We start from the raw sequence: 24,606 nt of genomic DNA, 5'->3' as shown, positions 1-24,606 counted from the left end.
GAATCCTGTATTCATTCCAGATTTAGGGACGAATCCACTGATTTGTCCCTAAACCTGAGACGAATCCTGAATTTGTCTTAGATTTGGCTTTATTAAAATATTAAATTTCTACGACTAATTTTAAATTTGTCATAAAATATGCAATGAATTATTAGTTTGTCACATAATTTGCAACGAATCTCATTTTCGTTGCAAAAGTACCATCGAATATTTTATTTGTTGCAGAATTTGAAACGAAAATTAAATTTTGTTGCCAAACTACAATAAAATTTGTGATAAAATTTTATTTGTTGCTAATTCTGGGATGAAATTATTTTGTTGCAAAATTCGTTGCTACTTTGGGACGAATTTTATTTTTGTTGCTAGATTTGTTGGCGATTTGGGATGAAAATTATTTGTTCCTAAATTTTATCCCTAATCCATTGGTTTTTTTTAGTGATAGCAAGTAGCTTTACAGAAAAAATAAATTCATGAATGTATGCATGAAGTGAAGAGATTCCTGAGATGAAATTGAAACTTAGAAGAGAACGTTTGAAATCAATTTATAATTTGACTAGCTCTTGAATTTTGTTTAATTCAACAGTCTCCCTGTGGGATTCTTGGCCTAGTTCCCGGGTGAACCGGAAGATCTTGGCGGCGCAGAAGGTGCGCATCCTCGTCCTCCTACCTCTTCCCTCGACTTTGGTATGCTGGTTCTTGTTCGAGCCCCACTTTGGCGCAAAGCTTATCCCTTGGCCCATCCTTCCCAGCTACAGCCACTTGCAGTCCGCTGCCTACAACAGTGGAGGGAAAAAGGTGCCTCCTTTCCGCCGCCGATGCTGCTGAGGATGTCAAGGGTTCCTTTTGCTAGCTGCCTAGCTGCATAGCCATGCATGCTCATTCTCTTTAATTGATACAATAACTCACATGCGTTTGCTGTAATCAAGTAGCATGCATGCCCATGCTCAAGTCTTCTTTGAATTAGGTGTACTTCACTGTGTTATCAAGTTTCAGCACCTATAACACAGATCAACAGATACAAGTTCGTCAAGACTCATCACTACATATATATAAACTGATCTTAAAATCACGACTCTTCTCAAGTATGTATTATATGAAGCATGCAAGACTTTGTTTGTCATGTTTCGCATATTTCTCCCTTTCGACATCTTTGATGATAACCAAGCAATAGACTTCTTGCTTCAAGCCTCCATTGCTGGTTGACTCTTGCAATTAGATCCTCTGACCTTCTGTTCAATTCAACCAAATCCTCCTCCTCCTCCTCCTCAGCATCATCATCATGCAAAGCCTTCGTGCAGTAGTTGATATTGATAATGTACTCCATGTAATCATCCATTACTGTGGTTGAAGAAAACCTCGAGAACTTCGAATCACTGACCAGGAAGACGACGATGAAGATGCACATGAGAAAGAGGCATTTGGGCCCAACCATGGCGGACACCATGAGAGTTACAGAGAAGAAATAAGGAAGCCATTTGAGGCTTAACAGGAGCAAGCTTAGAAGTAGTGCCATTACCATGTAGAAGAAGATGAGGCTTGATGGCAGCAGCACTTGCCGCCTCCTCTTCCTATATCTCTCCATGGCATTATGGAACTAAAGCTTAACTTGCCTCTAATTAAATAGTGATCGACAAGGAAATCAACCATTAATTAATTTGTGCTAAGTGAGTAAATGTGATGATTAAGTACATATCGCGGACTAGTTAATTCCTTGTGGGTATAGAAGGTGAGGGTTTAACGACAAGTTAATGATGTGTCGATCCATCTGAGTCTGTTCTAAATCACTCTGAGTCTATTCTAAGTCACACTCCACTGTGCTTAACGATCAATTTTAGCTTTACAGACCGTAGTCCTAATTTATATTATCTCTTCCAATTCCAAGGCAGAAAGGAAGGAAAATTTCTGGATGTTGTGGTTTATATGCATGCATGGATATTGGAAATTAATCTTGCACTTTTTGATTACTCCTGCGTGAGTAGGATATTACTCTTTATGACGTGTATACACATTTACTTTATGGGCATGCAAGCTCAGGAAAGTGATTTTCGACAGATGTTAATAAGTAAATTAACGTCTTTTTTTTAATATTATATATATATTTTTTATTATTTTAGTATTGGAGAATTTCTGTATTATATCACACAGTTTGCAAAACAAGTCAACAGTTTGACCACAAAACCCGTAAAACCCAGCTATCGGTCGTTAACTCTTGCTTAGCACCGATGGATCGAGATCCCACGGTCGAGTTCGTTCCGTACGAGCGCTTAGCGTTCTCCGGCTAATCTCACCGTTCTGCACGCGCTCCGCACGTGACTTGGGATCCAACAAATCCTTCGTTGCGCCCCGCTTCCGATGGCGCTGCGTTCTCTGGTTCGCCGCCTCTCGCTCGGTCGTCTTCTCCCGTTCGCCCCCTTGCTCCACTCTCGTAGCCAAGTCGTTGTGTTCGGCTGCGGATCTTGAGGTTTGAGTTCCGTTTGATACTACTCGCACCGTTTAGTTTTTTTTGCTGTCCCGTTCGGGGTTCTGGTTGGAAACACACAAAAGATGCTTTTTTGACCACCCAAGTAACTAGCTGCTCTGGGTCTTCATTTGTATGTTGGGATGCTTGTTTGCTAGAAGGAGAGTCTTTGAGCTTCTGTTTGTTTCCTGCTAGGGTTTGGCATGCGCCTTCGTTTGGGGCTTCGGTTGCTGCAGCAGTGTGGTTACTAATGTCGGAACTGTAGCTGAAGTGGTGGTCTGTCATGGATTCCAAAAGAGATGGGACGTCGATCACGCCCCTGCGGACCAGTGACCGGCTCCGGCGACGGCCTAAGTACTTTGGCCGGCCTTACTTGTACTACAAGCCTATGATTAGGAAGAGGATCAAGTCCAAGAGGAGGACCGCAGCTTCCCAGATTGTGAAGAAGTGCTGAGGCCTAGAAATCGCTCTATTAAGATGCCATCTTCAAATGTAAGAGCTTTGGCGTTGCTTCAAATACATATGACTTCTAAGCTGATACTGCACTTCAAAATGGGAAATTAGAACCGCTGCATGGCGTTGCACAACTTTTATATGTGCATGCAAGGGAAGATGGTTACTGAAAACACATTGAGTTTATAACTTACTTTTTTTTTTCTTGTCATGCGAGAGAAAATTTTCATAGAACCTACATTACATTCCTTTAGATGGCATTATTGAAATGTGCAAGTAGGATCATGCTTGTCTTACACTTTATTAGCCTGCTACATATTCATGCTAATTGACTTGGAAGGCTTGACATTGAAAGGCATGCTAATAGATACCGGAGACTAAATTTTTTGCTTCTTGACCTTTGTTTAGATTATGATATATGGTATTCACATTTCATCTCAGAGGAGAAACGGCATGGTATTCTCACTGCATCTTAGAGGGAAAACTATGTGGTGACTGTTTTTTCTATTGAAGTAATTGATACCACATTAAAAGCACTTTCTTAGACTTCTGAAGAAATTCTTAGTGTAATCATGTTAACATCTGAAAGATACGTGGTTCAAATTCTCTAGATTGACAGTTGGAAATTGGAAGATAAGAAGTTCAACATTTGCGGATGTCAACATCCATTAAAGTATTATTTGGAGTCTTCTGAATGACTATGAATACAAATGAAAAGTCATCATAACTGAAGATTCATAGATAATATACCTGATTCTGTAGTTTCTTTGATTGAAAATTCATTCAATAGTTTTGTTTAAAGAGACAGGAAAATGTCTTCATGACTCTATCTCAACGATAGGGAAGCAATTAAAAAGCTAAAGAACAGAAGGTCACAATATAAATTGACTAGACTTGAAAGAAGGAAGGGGTAAAGGGAGACACACAATTCTATTTAATGTAATTAAAACAGATTCAAATGATTTGAGACTAGAACCCTGCATAAATTTGAAAGGTCTTATAAGCTCCAGGTAATTGAACCAAAATAGTTGTCTATCAGCCTGTTCTACTTTTTTTTTTTTTTTTTAATATTTGATCAAGTATCTTTGTTGCTCTAATTTCTTTTTGTTGTTTGTGCAGTCTATTGTAACAAATTTACGCCGTTCCACAAGAAAAAGAAAGATGTCTATAAATTTAGAAGATTATGACACAGATACCTCTGCATCAGAAGATGATGATTTAATGGTACTGAAGTTACCTGTATATGCAACTACATATTTGTGTATTAGCATCTTCCATTAGCCATTTGAAATGCATATTGCAATTTGCATTTTCTTTTTAATTTTGATAATTTAATTTCCTATTGTTTCTTATTCTCCTAGGCTCCCAGGTATCGATCTTCAAAGAACAAGACAGAGCATAATGTTCGCCATGACAGAGTCTCAGCCTCGCTCAGGAGGGAAAAGATTGCAATAACCAACTCCCTTCCTCGTCGTGAGGGATTGCGACCTAGAAGGTCTCTCAATGGGAGAAGAGCACAACCATATCAAGAATCAGAGGAAGGTCAAGACAGCTCTGAAGACCAAATGACCGAAGATGAGACAGAAAATGGAAATGATGTGGATGAGGATGCTGTCAATGAAGAGGATGGTGATCTGGGAGATGATGTAGCAGAATATGAAGATGTGGGAGATCAAGTAGCAGAAGATGGGGATGATGAAGAGGGTGAAGAAGAACAGGATGGAAGGAAGCGATACGACTTGCGGAACCGTGCAGAGGTTCGTAGGCTTATTCCTGAAAAGGAAGGAAAACAAAAATCCCAATCCCCTCGAAAATCACTTCATCAGGGTGTGAGTTCTAAGAGTAATAGATATCTAAGAAAAGGAGGACCTCGAGTTCATAGACGTCATCGGATGTCATTACCTGACGATTCAGATGATTCTCTTCTTGTGGATGAAATGAATGAAGGTCCATCTACTCAATGGTTACGAAACAGAAGTGGGACACCTTGGCCCATGGGTGGTCTAGAGATGCATGGCTCAACAGCTTGGGGATTAAATGTTGCTGCATCTGGATGGGGTTATCATGGCGACAATATTAGCTCGTTAACTCAAGGTATTCAAACAGCTGGACAAAGCTCAAAGGGAGGGGCAGACATTCAGCCGTTGCAAGTAGATGAAAGTGTGAGTTTTGAAGACATCGGAGGTCTATCAGAGTACATTGATGCGTTAAAGGAAATGGTGTTCTTTCCTTTGCTATATCCTGACTTCTTTACCAACTATCACATAACTCCTCCAAGGGGTGTTCTTCTTTGTGGTCCTCCAGGCACCGGGAAAACTTTGATTGCTAGAGCATTAGCATGTGCTGCTTCTAAGGCTGGCCAGAAAGTCAGCTTTTATATGCGCAAGGGAGCTGATGTTCTCAGCAAATGGGTTGGTGAGGCAGAAAGACAGCTGAAACTGCTTTTTGAAGAAGCTCAAAAGAATCAACCTTCAATTATTTTCTTTGATGAGATTGATGGCCTTGCTCCAGTTAGATCCAGCAAGCAGGAGCAAATTCACAATTCAATTGTTTCAACATTACTGGCTCTTATGGATGGGCTTGATTCTCGTGGACAAGTTGTGCTGATAGGTGCAACCAACAGAATTGATGCCATTGATGGAGCTTTGCGCCGCCCAGGACGTTTTGACCGTGAATTTGTTTTTCCTTTACCTGGTTTTGAGGCACGAGCTGAAATATTGACGATTCATACACGCAAATGGAAGGAACCTCCATCAAAGGAGCTAAAGATGGAACTTGCAGCTAGTTGTGTGGGCTATTGTGGAGCTGATCTGAAATCTCTCTGCACAGAAGCTGCTATCCGTTCTTTCCGAGAGAAGTACCCTCAAGTGTATACTAGTGACGACAAATTTGTAATCGATGTTGATAGCATTAGGGTTGAAAGGCATCACTTTATAGAAGCCATGTCCACAATTACTCCCGCAGCACACAGAGGATCTATTGTACACTCCAGGCCATTGTCCTCAATCATTGCTCCTTGTTTACAAAGGCATCTTCTTAGGATTATAGAATGTCTGTCTGATATATTTCCTTTCCTTTCAACTTTAGATGCCAGCAAGCTCTCTGTTCTTTCATATGGCTCTGCAATTCCTCTTGTCTATAGGCCTCGTCTTTTGATATGTGGGGGTGAAAGTGCTGGATTGGTATAAATTTCTGAGTTTCTTTATTAGTAAATGTAGGTTTTTAATTAGTAAGTTGTAGGTCACGCTGAACTCTGTTGCTAAACCTGTTTTAGCCTTACAGGATCATGTTGGACCTGCTGTTCTACATGAGTTGGAAAAATTTCCTGTTCATTCTCTTGGACTTCCATCTCTACTATCGGATCCTAGTGCCAAGACACCAGAAGAGGCTTTGGTGCATATATTCAGTGAAGCAAGAAGAACTACACCTTCTATACTTTACTTACCACAGTTCCATATTTGGTGGGAAACAGTGAGCACATACGCCTTAAAAATCTGAATTTACTGATTTACGAAACATGTTTAAGATGCACTCTTATGTTATGTTTGCCTTTTGCAGGCTGATCAGCAGCTTAAGTCTGTTTTGATGACTCTTCTGGCTGAATTACCTTCCAATCTTCCTGTCCTCCTAATAGGAACATCATTAGTACCCTTGGCAGAAATGGATGAAGATGCAACTTCCATCTTTGCTCTCTCTAACATGTATGCCTGCTTATCTTTAAAATATTCCCCTCCCCCTTTATTATAATTGGTAGGACCATACTCAATCTTATCAGATTTCCTTGATGCCGATTAGTTTTCGCCTAGATATTGTTGTATTTGATGTGATCAGTTGTTTTATTTCCAATCCCAATCATTGTGTTTCGGCTAGGTATGGAAATTGGGGTGGGTCAGGGTTGACAGTTCCTGTCACAAGGCAAGATCCTCTCCTTATTTTGCCATTTGAGTAGGTTGGGACAAAAGGAGACAATGAATAAGATATTAGGAAGAGAATACTAAATATCCTGATTCCTAGCTGTGTGGGCTAGATCATTTACCTTTGCTTCAAGCATTGCCTTTGGCTGAGGAAATGCTATATAAGAGAGAGGTAGAGGATATAGATGCGGTCTTTAAACTCTTAAAGAAATAAATTATTGTGTCAGAGAATCCAAATTATCTGAAATCATGTTCTGTGCTCACTATTCCTTTATTTATATTCTCTAGTAACCTTCACATATGGATCTTAATATTTCATTTCTGCTGTATTAACATTTTGTAGCTGCGGTTTTCTATTTTTCAAAAAATTTACCAACATAGTCTGGTTACTCATACCACGATGATACAAGCTTTAAACTTTTCTTATTAGCCTAAGAGACACATGACTATTAAACCCTCCTCTCCATTCTAACTACTTAGTAGAAAAATTTATCTAAAGCACACGACAATTATTCTAAGTTCACCAAGAATCATTGCTGTTGTATGGGTATTGTTTGGAATGTATAGCAGAAGTAATGGTTTTTGAAGAATACTGTTATATGTATACTGCACCAAGGCTCTTTATTGAAGGGCTTTGCACCTTAGGTTTTCTTCTTCTAGGCTTTTTAGTTGCTCATGGTCATATATAATCTAATTGCTTAGTACTTTTTGTTGATTATTCTTAAATTTTTGAGGCTCACTATTGTGCAATTTACCTATTGAGTTTGTTTGTAGGTCTATTTCTTGGCTTCAATTGGACTAAATTGCATACTTATCATTATCAGACCATGTTGGTTCCAATTGTTTGGGTCTGGCTTTATGGTTCTTACCTTTATATTGAATTCTATTCATAACTATTTCCCATGACATCTTCAATTCTAATTGATTCAACATGTGTAACTGGATTGCACACTTTATTCTGAAATGTTTATTGACATCCATTCATACATGTCGCATGGTTGAACAAAACAGATATATATATCTATACTTGTACCTTTTATTTTCAGAATATTTACTTGTGAAATAATATGAATTTATGCTTGTCTAATAAGCATGGCAATTATTTTTTTATTGATAGGTATCAAGTAGACAAGCCAACTGCAAATGACAGGTCACAATTTTGGGATACAGTGGTTGAAGCTCTTTTGTCTACCCAACTTGATCAGTCAACAAGCAAATTGAAAGAACCCACTAATCTTCCTCAACTCTCCAAGGCCCCAAAGGATGCAAATTGCCCCAAACCCTCAGAGCTTAAGGCAAAGATAGAGGCTGAGCAGCATGCTCTTCGCAGACTGAGGATGTGTCTCCGAGATGTTTGTAACAGGTATGTTTCCTAATGCCATGTTTACCCCGAAGGATGGATTGCATGAGAATCAAATAATTTCCTCCATTTACTTGACTCAGACTTAAGGACAAAATTAGAGAAAGGACAGATTCAAAATTTGTCTGCTGATCAATTTTGTTTATTTCTTCATCCATCCAAAATTGGGCAGAACTAGTTTTCTTTCATCCCTAACCAAACTCTCCGGCAAACTAACAATCCAACAACACCCAACCAGTAGCCCCCTATGACAAGCTTGCAGTTTGGCCAAGATTCATGGCAGCGGCTAGCTCATGGTGGCGTTTAGTTCTCTCCTAGGAATCGGAATCGAAATGAATATCATAGTTGATCATGCCCGAGCGCTGAGTCGACGGACACTGGGGACGTGGCACGCTCTGCTGTCTCCGACTGGTGGTGTAGATCTCCGGCGAACCTGCAAAGAAGCCGAGCTGGGAGGGGTTTTCCGACGACGGCCCTCCGACGCTGAAGTCAGGCAACGAGAGAAGCAGCGTAACTGTGGCTACAGTAGAGATTTGCGCATACCTTCGTCGATGTCTGGGGTCCTTGTATAGGACCCCGGGGGAGCGCGGGCACGCTCCCCGATGCGTGCACGCTTCCCCAAACATACCTTAACGAGCCCGTGTCAGAAAAGTACCACTGGTGCCATTCCGCGATCGTCCGAGCATATCCCGGATGTGACGGTGGAAGCTTCCACCATATGATCCGGTGTACAGCTCGGCCGCCAACTCTGCTGCATGTCAGCGGCAGACGTCTCGAGGCTGATGTTATCCCCTGTCTCCTTTGTCCTCTTGTGATTCCTGTCTGTTCCAGGGTCGAGCAGTTCGGTCGCTCGGCGAGCGTGCCACTTCCACCTCGGTCGTATGCTCGGATGAGATTGCTCCTGCCTCTGTTGCCGGGTGCCACGGTCGAACGGATATCCCGCTTGGCCTTAAAACCTTTTTACCTTGAGCATCGGAAACCCGACCCCCAGTCGGGTCGTCTTCATTCGGTTCGGGGGATTCACGGCCGGTCGTCCTGCATCGCCCGGTCGGTCGGCCAGAAATGTCCGGTTGGTCGGCCTGCTTTGTCCGCTCGGTTATGTCTCGGGGTTGAATCTCCTGACCTTTGACCTCCACGTGCCGTTGACCTTCCGCCCATTAGGGTCCCCCGCCCTTATCACCGGATCACATGTCTCCCTTTCAAGTCTAGTCGAAGGAGACTCTAAGTCCGATTGACTGGACTATGAGTTTGGTCGAGCGACATTCACTTTGCCGCTCCTGAAAGTGTATTTCCGATCGGCTCTAGGAGGCCCCTTCCTCCAATCGGCAAGTTGATGACCATGCCTTGGTAGTTTTGAAAACCATTCGCTGCTTGTTGCGCTATTGTTTTGGGGGCGGTCGGAGTCGTCGGGTCTCCTCGGAATTCGTGCCAATCCTCATTAAGCTGCCCACGCGCGAGTAATGACTCTCATTAAATGCCGCCCAATAGCTGATCGCCACTTGGCAAATCCGCCGTCATCGTACGGCGGGGGCGTCAGCTTTGATTGGACAGGCGTCGGTTCAAATCTGACGGTCCGATGCTAACGCTCGTTTCGATGACCTGGATCAGACAATTGTAGTGGACCGAGTCCGGGGTTTATGAAGTGCCGACGCTGACCCTCCTTCTATCGTTCTTGCCTTCGCGTTTTTGGTGATTCCTCTAGCAACCATCTTCCCGACGTTCGCTTGCCTCGGTGCTCCGACGAACTTCCGACCCTCTCCTTCACGCTTTGCTCCCAGTAAGCCTTCTCCTATCTCTACTTTCTTCCGTTTTCTCCCTTCTGGTGGTCTTTGCATCCGTTCGATATAGTTTCGGTCTTCTCCGTCAACCCTTTCGCTTTTCTTTCCTCGGTCCTTTCTTCCTTGGTACTGTTCCGACGATGGCTAGCACCTCGCAGCCTTCGGATCCCTCTCCCGGCCTATGGTATATGACCATGGTAAGCCGGTTTGACGAGACTGACGCGGGACGCTTCCTTAACGAATTCGAACTTCCTCCTGACCATAGACTAGCTTTGGCCACCTCTTCCGATCGGCCCCACAATCCGCCGACCGACACCGTTTGCTTCTTTCGTGACCAATTTGTGGCCGGTCTGCGCTTCCCTCTACATTCCTTTATCTGTGAGGTTTGTAATTACTTCCGCATCCCGCTCGGCCAACTTGTCCCCAACTCTTTTAGGTTGCTGTGCGGCGTAGTAATCCTTTTCAAGCTGAACGGCATTCCCTTAGTCCCCAGAATTTTCCATTACTTCTACTATCCCAAACAGTCCGAGTGGGGTACTTTCCTCTTCCAATCGTGGATCGGCCTTGTCTTCTTCGATAAGATGCCGACCTCGAATAAGCACTGGAAGGAAAGTTATTTTTTCCTTCATTTTCCCGAACTGTCATCCTTTCGCACCCAATGGCAGACCACTGTGCCGAGCCCGCCGGACCTCGGTAGATACAAAAGCCAGCCGGATTATCTTCATGCGGCAAATCTATTAGCCGGCCAGAGGTTCAACATCAACAAGCTACTTCACGAAGGGGTGTTGTACATATTTGGCTTGAGCCCGATCCGAACGAAGCTTCCGAGCAGCATGGGTAAGCACTTTCCTTGCCCTTTTTCCTTTTGGTCTAATTGATTTATTCTTCTGTTATGCAGTTGACATCATGTGGCGCTCCAAGGTTGCTGATCGGCTGAAGTTGAAAGCTGCCGAAATGGAGGCGGTGGTGGCTAAGGAGATGGTCGATCGAGGCATCGAGCCGGTCGGCTCGCATGAGGGCGAAAGCGGAGGAACTCCCACTGAGGCCCGAGGGTCTGCCGCTCTGGTCCCTGCAACTGGAGCGGCCGGGGATGCTATCTCTTCGGCTGGTCAGCAGCCTACGTCAGAGGACGCGGAGCGCTCGGCCGGCGATTCCCCATTGATAATACGCAAGCGGCGCCGGACAGCCATTGCACATGAGGAGCCGGTGGTTGGGCCAGTCGACGCCCCCTTAGAGGCAATCAACCCGCTACCCGCCGCACCTGAGGCCATCTCGTCTGATCGGACTCCCTCCCAGCTCGACCAGCTAGCAGCTTCAATTGGGGCGCAACCCGTTAGTTCTTTGTCCCGGGTTCGCCTTCGGCTCAATCGCTCGGACATTATTTCTGCGTTGCTCGGCGAGTCATCCAGCCGAGCCGTTTCTTCCCAATCGGATCCGAGCGGTCATCGAGTGATCAACTTCGTCCTCCGTCTTCCCACCGAGGAGTTCCTTTTGGCGACGGACCAGCCTACTGCTCCCGAGCATCAAGTTACCATCCGAGGGCCGCTTGCCAAGACGTGGGAAGATGCGAGGGCTCGGGTTGCCCTGATGACTCCCGGTCAGCTAGCAGACAGCCATATGCAGCAAGCCACCGGGGTATGTTTCTTAACACGCTATTATGACGACTTCACCAGGTTCCTGACCTTATCCCATCCGAACGCAGCAATGGGTGGAGAACATTGTGGTCAGCAATCGTCTAGCCGAACTGGGGGAGGAGTTGAAGAAACTCCAAATTTCTGGAGGGGCGCCGACTGAAGGGCCCTCGTATGCTACGCTTAGGTCCGAGCTGACCTTGATAGAAAAACTGCTAGCGACCGAGCGACACAAGTCTTCCGGCCTGGAAACCAGGGTAGCTGGACTCGAAGCCCAAGTCAAGTCCCATGACCACCAGATCACTGTGGCCACCAACAGAAAAAATAGGGTCGTTGCTGATCTGGATGCGATGAAGGTGCAGATCCGAGCGCTGGAGCAGCGCGTTACAGAATTGACCGACCTCCTATCTGCTGAGAAAGAGAGCCGATCTGCCACTGAAGGTAAACTGCAGGCAGATAAGGAAGATCTCCAAGGTGCTCTCGACGCCTCCCGAGCGGCGCTAAAGGAATACCAGGACGGAGAAGCTGACCGCTTCAAGGTGATGAAACAGAACTACCTTCGATCGGACGCATTTGGTGACAAGTTTAGCGATCGGCTAGTTCTGTCCTTCGAAGGGGCCATCCGGGCGACAACTATTTACCTGAAGGCCAAGGGCCATCTCCCTGAGGATACCTCTATCCCTCCTCAAGACATGGCCGGCCTGCTGGAAGCTGTTCCGGAGTCCATCTTCGAGCCCATAGAGTGAGGAGCGCCTTTGTTCTTTGTCTGTTTCGTCTTCTTCGTCTGTCTACCGTTCGGCGTGTTACACCTCTAGACAATTAACCAATATTAAAAACTTACTTTTGTTGCTATTGTTTGAGCCCATACTTTCCGGGCAACATTCGTTAGTGTGCCCCCGGTCGGAGAACAGTTGAATATAACTTTTGCTCAGTTAGCCCTTCTTTTGGCGCTCCTTGTGACTGCGTTATCCAGTTAACCTTTCTCCCGTACGACATTTCTTACCTTGGTCGATCGGTCGAACGACTTCTTACTATGCCTGGTCTCTCTTAACTTCTCAACATCGTCGCCCGGTCTAACGACTTTCCATTTTACATGGAATTTCCGCTAGCGACTCGTTGATGCGCTCCTGCGAGGCGCTGACTCGACTGGGAGGTTTATAGTCGCCGGTCGGGTCAACTTTAGGGTTCAACGTCGGTGCTCGACGGTCTTCCGACCGGGGGGTTTATAGTCGCCGGTTCGACTCTAGGGTTTAATGTCGGAGCTCGACGATCTTCCGACCGGGGGGTTTATAGTCGTCTGTCCGACTCTAAGATTTAACGTCGCTGTTTGACGGTCTTCAAGCCGAGGGATTTATAGTCGTCGGTCCGACTCTAAGATTTAACGTCGCTGCTCGACGGTTTTCAAGCCGGAGGGTTTATAGTCGCCGGTCCGACACTAAGATTTAACGTCGTTGCTCGACGGTCTTCCGGCTGGGGGGTTTACAGTCGCCGGTCCGACTCTAAGATTTAACGTCGCTGCTCGACGGTCTTCAAGCCGGAGGGTTTATAGTCGCCGGTCCGACTCTAAGATTTAACGTCGCTGCTCGACGGTCTTCAAGCCGGAGGGTTTATAGTCGCCGGTCCGACTCTAAGATTTAACGTCGCTGCTTGACGGTCTGTTATAATCACCGGTTCGACTCTAAGATTTAACGTCACGCCGGGTCTTTCGGGGGTTTATCGCGGTTCGACTTAAGATTTAACGTCATTGCCGACGGTCTTCACGCCGAGGGGTTTATAGTCGCCGACTCGACTCTTAACGTCAGCTCGACGGTCTTCCGGCTGGGGGGTTTATAGTCGCCGGTCCGACTCTAAGATTTAACGTCGTTGCTCGACGGTCTTCCGGCCGGGGGGTTTACAGTCGCCGGTTCGACTCTAAGATTTAACGTCGCTGCTCGACGGTCTTCAAGCCGGAGGGTTTATAGCAGCCGGTCCGACTCTAAAATTTAACGTCGCTGCTTGACGGTCTTCCGGCCGGGGGGTTTATAATCGCCGGTTCGACTCTAAGATTTAACGTCGCTGCTCGATGGTCTTCAAGCCGGAGGGTTTATAGTCGCCGTTCCGACTCTAAGATTTAACGTCGCTGCTCGACGGTCTTTAGGCCGGAGGGTTTATAGTCGCCGGTCCGACTCTAAGATTTAACGTCGCTGCTCAACGGTCTTCAAGCTAGAGGGTTTATAGTCGCCGGTCCGACTCTAAGATTTAACGTCGCTGCTCGACGGTCTTCAGGCCGGAGGGTTTATAGTCGCTGGTTCGACTCTAAGATTTAACGTCGCTGCTTGACGGTCTTCAACAATGAGATTATAGCTCTGATAATATACGCCCGGCCGAACGACACGGGGTCTTCGCCATCGAGCCTGTGGCTCGGATATTATACGCCCGACCGAACGACACGGGGTATTCGACATCGAGCATGTGGCTCGGATATTATACGCTCGGCCGAATGGCACGGGGTCTTCGACATCGAGCATGCGGCTCGGAAATTATACGCACGGGCGAACGACACGGGGTCTTCGACATCGAGCAAGTGGCTCGGATATTATACGCCCGGCCGAACGGCACGGGGTCTTGGCCACGTCATCTTGCAGCTACCCGCTTGGTGCCCAATGCTCATGCCTTTGCTTTCTTCTTATAGCTTTCATTCCTACAACCAAATGATACATTCGAACGGAATATTCATGAAATACATTACATCGACGCACCTTTCATCCGGCCCGATAGGGCTGGAGGTGATTTGCGCTCCATGGTCTCTCTAGCCGTTGTCCATCCTCATCCTCCAAGTAGTAGGCTCCCGATCGGAGCTTCTCGACGACTTTGAATGGTCCTGCCCAAGGCGCCTCCAGCTTGTCTACGTCCCCGACCGGCTTCACTTTCTTCCAGACCAAGTCGCCCACCTGGAATGCTCGGGGAATCACGCGGCGGTTGTAGTTCTGCTTCATTCTCTGCCGGTAGGCCATCAGTCGGACGAATGCTTTGGCTCGTTCCTCGTCGATCAAGTCCAATTCTAGCTGCCTCCGCTCGGAATTATCTTCGTCGTAGTTTTGGATCCGGACGGACTCTACGCCGACTTCGACTAGGACGACCGCCTCGCCTCCGTACACCAGGTGGAACGGTGTTACTCCCGTTCCCTCCTTAGGTGTCGTGCGGATTGCCCATAGGACCTCCGGCAGCTCGTCCACCCAGCTTCCTCCCATGTGGTCGAGCCGAGCTCGAAGAATTCTGAGTATCTCCCGGTTGACTACTTTGGCTTGACCATTGATTTGGGGATATGCCACAGATGTGAAGTGCTGCTCAATGCCATATCCATTGCACCATTCCTCGAGCTGCTTTCCGACGAATTGCCGCCCGTTGTCCGACACGAGCCGACGCAGGATGCCGAACCGACAGATGATGTGCTGCCAGATGAATTTCTTGACCATCTGTTCGATTATCTTGGCCAATAGCTTGGCCTCCACCCACTTGGAGAAGTAATCTACTGCCACCAATAGAAACTTCCGTTGTCCGGTTGCCATAGGGAAGGGTCCTATGATGTCCATGCCCCTCTGGTCGAACGGGCAAGACACTGTGGACACTTTCATTTCTTCCGCCGGCTTATGTGAGAAACTGTGGTACTTCTGACAGGAAAGACACGTTGTGACGGTCCGAGCGGCGTCCTCGTGTAGCGTTGGCCAGAAGTATCCGGCCAACAGGATCTTCCTAGCCAAGGACCGGCCGTCCGGATGACCTCCGCAAGATCCTTGGTGCACTTCCTGGAGAATGTATTCGGCATCTTCCGAACTGACACACTTCAGCAGAGGTCGGGAAAACGCCTTTTTGTAAAGTTGATCTCCGATGAGCGTGAACCGGCCAGCTCTCTTCCTCAGTAGCTGGGCTTCCTCCCGATCGGACGGCGTGGTGCTCGAGCGCAGAAACTCTGTGATGGTTGTTCTCCAATCGCTCGGGAATGTGAGGCCATCCATCCGGTCCACGTGCGCTACCAAAAATACTTGCTCGATTGGTTGCTGGATGACGACCGGCGATATTGAGCTTGCGAGTTTGGCTAACTCATCTGCCGCCTGGTTCTCCGCTCGGGGTATCTTCAGGACCACCACCTCGGTGAAGCCGGTCTTGAGTTTTTCAAAGGCCTCCGCGTATAATCTGAGCCTTGCATTGTTTATCTCAAAAGCGCCCATGAGTTGCTGACAGGCAAGCTGGGAATCCGAGTGAATCACCACCCGACTGACTCCAACATGCCGTGCGGCCTGCAATCCGGCTATGAGGGCTTCGTACTCCGCCTCATTATTGGTTGCCCGATAGTCCAGCCGGACGGATAAATGCATCCGCTCTCCCTGAGGCGAAAGTAGCATGATCCCAACTCCGCTTCTGAGCCGAGTGGACGATCCGTCCACATATATTTTCCATGTAGCTTTGGGCTCGGGCCTTTGTACCTCGGTCACGAAATCTGCCAAGGACTGTGCTTTGATCGTCGAGCGGGGTTGGTATTGGATGTCGAATTCGCTCAGCTCCGTCGTTCACTTGATGAGTCGTCCGGATGCTTCAGGGTTTAGGAGTACCCTTGCTAGCGGGCTATTCATTATCACAATAATGGTGTGCGCCAAAAAGTAAGGGCGACCTCGTAGCGGCAAGGACCAGGGCAAAAGCCAACTTCTCAAGACCAGTGTAGCGAGACTCAGCATCCTTTAAGATATGGCTTAAAAAGTACACTGGCTATTCCTCGTCGCTCGGCCTTACTAATGCTGAGCCCACAACATGCTCAGTTGAAGATAAATAAATGTGGAGCGGCTCACCTACGGCTGGTTTCGCCAACACGGGTAAGGAATTCAGGTAAGTCTTCAATTCCTCGAATGTCCGATCGCACTCCTCGTCCCATTGAAACTTGGTGGCTTTACGGAGAATCTTGAAAAATGACATGCTCCGGTCGGCGGTCTTAGAGATAAACCTTGACAGTGCCGTTATCCGATCGGTGAGACGCTGTACTTCTCGAAGATTTCTGGGAGGCGACATGTCTTGCAATGCCTTTATCTTGCTGGGGTTCGCCTCTATGCCCCGCTCGGTCACAATGTAACCCAGGAAGCGCCCGCCTTTTGCTCTGAACAGGCACTTCTGAGGGTTAAGTTTGACGCCATACCTCCTCAATGTTTGGAAGGTCTCCTCCATGTCCCTGTAGAGATCAGCCGCCCGGAAGGACTTGATGAGTATGTCGTCCACGTACACTTCCAAGTTGCGTCCGATCTGCTCCCTGAAGACCTTGTTCATCAGACGCTAGTAGGTGGCTCTGGCGTTCTTCAGTCCGAACGACATTACATTGTAGCAGTAGGTGTCGTCCGTCGTGACGAAGCTAACCTTCTCTTGGTCTTCTCGGACGAGCGACACTTGATGGTAGCCTTGGTATGCATCCAGCATGCATATCAGCAAGCACCCGGCCGTGGAGTCCACCAGTTGATCGATCCGGGGCAGGGGGTAGAAGTTCTTCGGGCATGCTTTGTTCAAGTCCCGGAAATCGATGCAGACTCTCCATTTGTTGCCCGGCTTGGTGACCAGAACCACATTCGCAAGCCAACTCGGGAATTGCACCTCCCTTATGTGGCCTGCCTCTAGAAGTTTTTCTACCTCCGCCCGGATGATTGCATTCTGCTCCGCGCTGAAGTCCCTCTTCCTTTACTTCACCGGTCGAGCGTTCGGCCGGACGTGAAGTTCATGCTGCGCTACGCTAGGCGAGACCCCTGACAGCTCGTGGGTCGACCAAGCGAAGACGTCGCGGTTTCTTCATAAACCAAAGAAGGTGGTTTCTCGGTTATAGTATTTACCTCGACCCGCGGTACTTTCCGAGCGGACTTGGCCTCGGCTTGGACCATCTCTACATAACATCTTCGAGCGGCCAGTTGATCTTCCCGCACCTCCTCTACTTGATCTTCCACCGGGAACTTGATCTTCTGGCAGAAGGTAGAGACGACCGCCCGGAATTCATTGAGAGCCGGTCGTCCCAAGATCACGTTCTACGCCGAAGGAGCATCGACCACGATGAAGGTGGTGGTCCTTGTCCTTTTGAGCGGCTCCTCGTCCAACGAGATAGCTAGCCGGACCTGGCCGACCGGCAAGACTTCATTCCCCGTGAACCCGTAGAGGGGGGTCGTCATTGGCAGGAGTTCAGCTCGGTCTATTTGTAGTTGGTCGAAGGCCTTCTTGAATATTATGTTGACCGAGCTGCCTGTGTCAATGAAAATGCGGTGAATAGTATAGTTAGCTATTACCGCTCGGACGATCAGACATCATCGTGTGGGACTTCGACTCCTTCGAGGTCCCTGGGCCCGAAGCTTATCTCGGGTCCGCGCGCCCTTTCCTGGCTGCAGCCGACCGCGTGGATCCTCAGCTCCTTGCGTGTGCCTTTCTGGCTCTGTTGGAATCTCCACCGGTCGGGCCTCCGGCGATGATGTTGATCTCTTCCCGAGATGCGTTGCCCCTATTTTCCTCCTCCCGAGCGGAAGGTCAAGGTCGCTCGTGTGATGCCCGATGGTGAGTTCCGGGCTGATGACGATGCTGTCGCTCGGGGGATCTCCTTTTTATCCTTTGAACGGGGCTCCGTTGTCGATGTTGCCGGTCTGGTGAAGGCGATCGGCGGCGGTAACTCCTCGGCGCGGGATGAGCGATGGGAGGGAGGCTCCGACAGTCGCGGGTGTTGTGAGTAGCCGACTGATGGAGTGAACAAAACATCGGGGTCCATACCTTCCCCTGGGCTTGGGCCGATCAGCCGCGACTTGCAGGACGGCGTGCGGCTGAGCGTGTTGATGAGGACGGGCGGCTTCAGCTCGCGGTCTTCTGGGTGGCTGGTGACTGATGGGCTGCTTCCGCTCGGCGGAAACTGGTTGGTCACTCAGGGCTTCTTTTCTTCTCGCCGTCTGGGCTTCCTCCACATTGATGTATTCGTTGGCCTTGTGCAGTATGTGGTCGTAGTCCCTAGGCGGCTTCCGGATGAGCGAGCGGAAGAAGTCACTGCCCACGAGCCCTTGCGTGAACGCGTTCATCATTGTTTCCGAGGTGACCGTTGGAATGTCCATGACCACCTGGTTGAAGCGCTGAATGTACGCTCGGAGCGACTCTCTCGCGCCTTGTTTGATGGCAAACAGGTTGACGCTTGTCTTCTGGTGGCGCCTACTGCTTGCAAAATGATGGAGGAACGTCGTTCGAAATTCCTTGAAGCTTGTGATGGATCCGTCCGGCAGTCTTCGAAACCACCGATGTGCCGATCCCGAAAGCGTGGTGAGGAACACTCGGCACTTCACACCATCTGTGTATTGATGCAGAGTGGCGGTGCTGTCGAACTTACCCAGGTGGTCGTCTGGGTCGGTTGTCCCGTTGTACTCCCCGATCGCGGGGGGCGCATAATGCTTCAGCAGCGGATCGCGAAGAATGACGTCTGAAAACTGCCAGTTGATCCGCTCTGGTGACGAGTCTGTTCGGGGCGCCTTTCCTTTTCTGACGTCCCGGACGGGTGCTTCGTCCGATGAAGATCCCTTGTCTTGATTGGCTTGCGCTACTTCCGAGGGCGTCTGGAACAGAGCCCGATGAAAAGGTATTGGGGCGGGTGGCGCCCCCATCAAAGTGCCTGTCTTCGGGTGGGGCTCGGCCCCCCGAGGCCGATGTCGCCTGCTGCGCTGCCCGCTCGGCCTGAGCCTTCTGCTGCTACTCCACGATTTTTGCTGCTCGCGCTTGGACGAGTGCTTCGAGCTCCTCGGGAGAGAGCGTTACCAGAAGTTGACGTCCAGCTTCTTCCATCTTCTAGGCTCGGATTCAGGTGCGTTCCCACAGACGGTGCCAATTTGATCCTGCCCGAGCGCTGAGTCGACGGACGCTGGGGACGTGACACGCTCTGCTGTCTCCGACTGGTGGTGTAGATCTCCGGCGAACCTGCAAAGAAGCTGAGTCGGGAGGGGTTTCCCGGCGACGACCCTCCGACGCTCAAGTCAAGCAACGATAGAAGCAGCGTAACTGTGGCTACAGTAGAGATTTGCGCATACCTTCGTCGACGTCTGGGGTCCTTATATAGGACCCCGGGGGAGCGCGGGCACGCTCCCCGATGCGTGCACGCTTCCCCAAACATACTTTAACGAGCCTTTGTCAGAAAAGTACCTCTGGCGCCATTCCGCAATCGTCCGAGCATATCCCGGATGTGACGGTGGAAGCTTCCACCGTATGATCCGGTGTACGGCTCGGCCGCCAACTCTGTTGCATGTCGGCAGCAGACGTCTCGAGGCTGATGTTATCCCCTGTCTCCTTTGTCCTCTTGCGATTCCTGTCTGTTCCAGGGCCGAGCAGTTCGGTCGCTCGGCGAGCGTGCCACTTCCACCTCAGTCGTATGCTCGGATGAGATTGCTCCTGCCTCTGTTGCCGGGTGCCACGATCGAACGGACATCCCGCTTAGCCTTAAAACCTTTTTACCTTGAGCATCGGAAACCCGACCCCCAGTCGGGTTGTCTTCATTTGGTTCGGGGGATTCACGGCCGGTCGTCCTGCATCGCCCGGTCGGTCGGCCTGCTTTGTCCGCTCGGTTATGTCTCGGGGTTGAATCTCCTGACCTTTGACCTCCACGCGCCGTTGACCTTCCGCCCACTAGGGTCCCCCGCCCTTATCACCGGATCAATAGTATTATGGAATGAGAATGGGTATGAGCTTGGGTATCATTCTTAAAAATAATATTTGGTTAGTTGAATATTTTCAATCGGAATGAACCTAAATTTTCTTTTTTATCCTTAGAGAAAAATAAGAGAAAAAATTAGATAGGAGGAAAAGTTGAACGTGAGAGAAACATATGATGAGAGAGAATGTATGATGGGAGAGAAAGTGTGAAAGGTTGAGGAGAGAGAAAGTATGATGAGAGAGAAAGTGGGTTGAGAGAGAAAGAGTGATGGGAAAAATGAAGAGAGAAAGTGTGATGAGAGTAAATGAGGAGAGAAGGTAGGAGAGATTGAGAGAGAAAGTATGATAAAAAAATGAGGAGAGAGTGTGTAATGAGAGAGAAAGGGTGATGGAAGAGAATGAAGAGAGTGAAAATGAGGAGAGAGAGTGTGTGATGAGAGAATATAGAAAGAAAATGATAGAGAATGTGATGAAAAAGAAAGTGTGATGATAGAATAAGGAGAGAGAAAAATATGATGAGAGAGAAAAAGAAGAGAGGGTGTGAAATGAAAGAAAAATTGAACAAATATACTAAGGATATTTTTTGTCCAAAATTTAATTCACATTCCTATTCCATCAAAACTCAAGAGAGGGGGTGAGTTTCATCCATACCCAAGTTTTTGGGTTTCATTTCAAAATTTTGATTCCATTCCCATCAACCAAATACAAGGTTTGAGAATAAATCCATTCCCTCATTCCAAACCCCTAAACCAAACGCCACCCAACTTTCTAATCTTTTTCTTCCCTCTTCCTCCTTTCTTTCCCTCTTTTCCGAATTGATCCTTTTATACTTGTTTTCCCGCCTTTTGTCCACTCTCCGGGGTGGGAAAATCTCTATTTCAAGGAGTTCACATATCACCAAGGAATCCCTTGTGTATGAGTAGATATCTTCGTATGCATTGTCATTTAGGGTCCTGCAGGCACTAAAATCAGTGTATATTGCTATGTAAAATAGAGGAACTCTTTGGTTTTACAAATCACATCATTTTGAACTTAGATTGATCTTTAACACATGCTGTTTATATATATATTGTTTCTGTTTGATGGGTTGATGGTTTATGTGGCATATACAAAGTTATGAAGCTAACCAATCTACAAGGTTTATCCGTGAACATAGTAAATTTAGCTTATATCTTGTACTGTTGTCCAGGCATTCTTTTGCTATTGTTCTAAGTTTTTATCCTGAACCGGCACCCATGTTTATTTGGATTAGCTAAGTATCAGTCAAAGGAAGTTGGAAGGTTCGTGTCATCATGCACGCTTTATATAGGATGTTGGTATACTGTAATTATTCTTTCCTCTCAGGATTCTCTATGATAAACGATTCAGTGCATTTCACTATCCGGTGTCAGATGAAGATGCTCCTGGTTATCATTCTATTGTTCATAATCCAATAGATATCGCCACTATGTTGCAGCGAGTTGATTGTGGTCAATACCTCACACGTGCAGCATTTTCACAAGACATTGACCTCATTGCGTCTAATGCTAAGGTATCTATTTTTTGTCAGGATGTGCTTTCTTGCTGGTGTCACTAGGCCATTTTGGCCTTGAGTTTTGATAACCTTTTAGTCTTGGAGATAGTTCCTTAAATCGGATTTCAGGCTGAGCTGCAGGATATTGTTCGGAGAACCATAAATTTTGCACATTACAAATTGTTAAGATTTCCTTATGTTTGATTTATTTTCCATTTGTATAGGCATACAATAAAGATGACTATAATGGAGCAAGGATTGTAAGCAGAGCTTATGAACTCCTGGATGTGGTAACATATATACATATAATATTTTTCTCTTCTATCTACACAATTTTCTCAAAATTTGTTTAGTTGTTGTCATTTTTGTTTAGATGCAAGGTATGATGGCGCAAATGGATCCAGCATTAGTTTCATTTTGCGACAAAATATCATCACAAGGTGGCCCGCTGCACTTGGATGGCATGGAAGGTTTGGACGTTCCAGGAGCACCTGTTGTTCAACTAGCTGCTGTTACAAGAACAAGTGCCAGACTCCGTAATGTGCAGCCGGAGGTTAGTCTGGCACAAAGTTTTGAAGCAGTTAAGCGCCAAAAGAAAAACCCTGACAATGACCATACAGGTAAAGGGATCTCGTTTCACTCTTGTTTCACTCTTGAATTCCTTCTACAACTCGTTTCATTCCATCATCAGGTAGCGAGGCAAGAACCGCCCCTGAACCTGATTCTATCAAGGACAGTTCTCATCCACAAACTGAAGATCAAGATGCAAGTGCTCGTGTCCAACTAGAAGATGATATGAATAACGAACAGCTGGAAGTATCAAAGGTATCCACCACTCAACCAATCGCGGACGAAAACATTGCTGATGCAAATATTTCCGAACAATTAGACACCGTGAAACAGCGGTTTATGGAGCGAACTGAAGGCTACGGCATCCCTGAGCTTGAGCATCTCTACACACGAGCAATAAAATGTGCGACAGCAGTAAGTAGCAAACATGGAGAAGGTGGTAAGCTTCTGGTTTTGAGGCATCTTTTGGAATTTGTAGAGGATGATGCAAATTTTTAACTTCTATTGTTAAGTCCCTTAATGCAGTTCTTGTACATTGAGCTTTTTATAAAATTTTCCTCCCTGATTCAGCATATTATGCTTATTGATGTCTGACTCTTTGGTTCGTTAAAATTTGTTGGGGTTTGATTTTCATTTGTCAGAAAATAAATTCTAAAAAGTAAAATAAAATGGAGTGTACATTGAGCAATGATTTTTTTGTACTGAGGGCTATAATGCAGGCCGCGTGGTGGTTCATCTGTGCTTGTCACAATTCAAATCGAAACATGTCATGGATTGGCATTAGAAAGAATCACGTTTTCTTTTATTTATTTTTGATTTTAACAATTTTTATCTGTATTTTGTTTTAAATGGTCCTACTTGACATAAAGAGAGACCATGAGTTCTTGTGGGGCTCCTGCAATATTGAAATATGAAGTGGACAGGGCAGCATGTAACATACCACTCATTTCCAAACGATGCTCTTTTTCATCTTCGAAATTCATTTTATATTATTTTAAATTTTTGAAAAGAAAATCACTTGTGGTTAAAGTTATATCGCTAGAAAAAAAATCATTATCAAGATTATCACTTTAGTCTTTCATGTATATCCCAAAGAAATATGGATATCATTTTCTGTCTCTTTCCCTCTAGCATGAGTCTCTGTCATGCTTGTATAAAGCACATGAAATGCAGGCTTATGAATGGCTGCAACTGCTGGACCAGCTCGATGGTTCCATATCATGCTTTATCTGACAGATGAGCAATAGAGTTGCTGATGAAGGAAAGCCACATATTGCATTTATTGGGACTAATTCATGGAAGAGGACACCATTAATCCTGTGGATAATCCTGTCTGCCATGTGAGCCACAAGGTTGATAAACAGATGAGAACAGGAACTTTGTTTCCTGGTTGGTTTGTTTGCTTGCTTGCAAGACATCTGTACCAAGGATAAATTATTAAAGGAAAAATTGTTCTTTTTCGATGTTTTTGTTTTGTTGTTTCTTAAAAAGCTCAAACCAACTGTGAAGAAGCTTTGAGCTTTTAGAAAGAGGCCACCTAAAGGTATGTTTGCATGATCACCCAAACAATCCACAAATTGTGAAGAGGTTCTTTTGTTGTTATCTTGGTGTTTGTGGATACAAAGTTTTTGATATGATTTGTAGAAAATTATCTTTTATTTATTTTAAGTGAATCCTATTGAGACTCATGCATCATCCTCGTGAGCCCTTTGTTACCTCATACTTCTCCGTTAATCCTAAATCTTAAATCCTAAATTGATCTCATCAATAAACTAAAGAATTGTATATCAACTACAATTGTAGATATTTTGTGCATTAAATGTATGTAACGAATGTAGATTTGATAATTGAACTGAATAATCTCATCAATCAACTAAAGAATTGTATATCAACTACAATTGTAGATATTTTGTGCATTAAATGTATGTAACGAATGTAGATTTGATATGCATCAATATCTATTATAACTTGATGTTGCAACTAGTCAAAATGTTGAAGTTCCAATATTAATTGAACTGGATAATCTAGATGCCATTTTTTAAATATCAGAATTAGAAGAGCTAAAAAAATTGCAAAATAAAAGTTTTTATTGGTAGATCATAAAAATATCTTCTAGTGGCAAACAACATCAAAGAGAATAATTTGGATGTAATTATTAATTATCATTAACTTGTGTGAGACCGACAGCAACATAGCATTGAGCACATCAATTTTTAATAATATATTCTTACTAATTATCTTGATTAATGATTCAAGCCA

General features: G+C 46.3%; 1 pseudogene; it reads left to right on the top strand.

The window, feature by feature from the left end:
• Nucleotides 1-2,317: 2,317 nt before the first annotated feature.
• LOC121974667 lies at nucleotides 2,318-22,919 on the top strand (annotated as a pseudogene).
• Nucleotides 22,920-24,606: the final 1,687 nt, after the last annotated feature.

The sequence above is a fragment of the Zingiber officinale genome, chromosome 4B (assembly GCF_018446385.1).
Source record: "Zingiber officinale cultivar Zhangliang chromosome 4B, Zo_v1.1, whole genome shotgun sequence".
NCBI lineage: Eukaryota > Viridiplantae > Streptophyta > Magnoliopsida > Zingiberales > Zingiberaceae > Zingiber > Zingiber officinale.
Note: the sequence above shows the minus strand (reverse complement) of the source record. Positions and strands in the feature narration are given on the sequence as shown.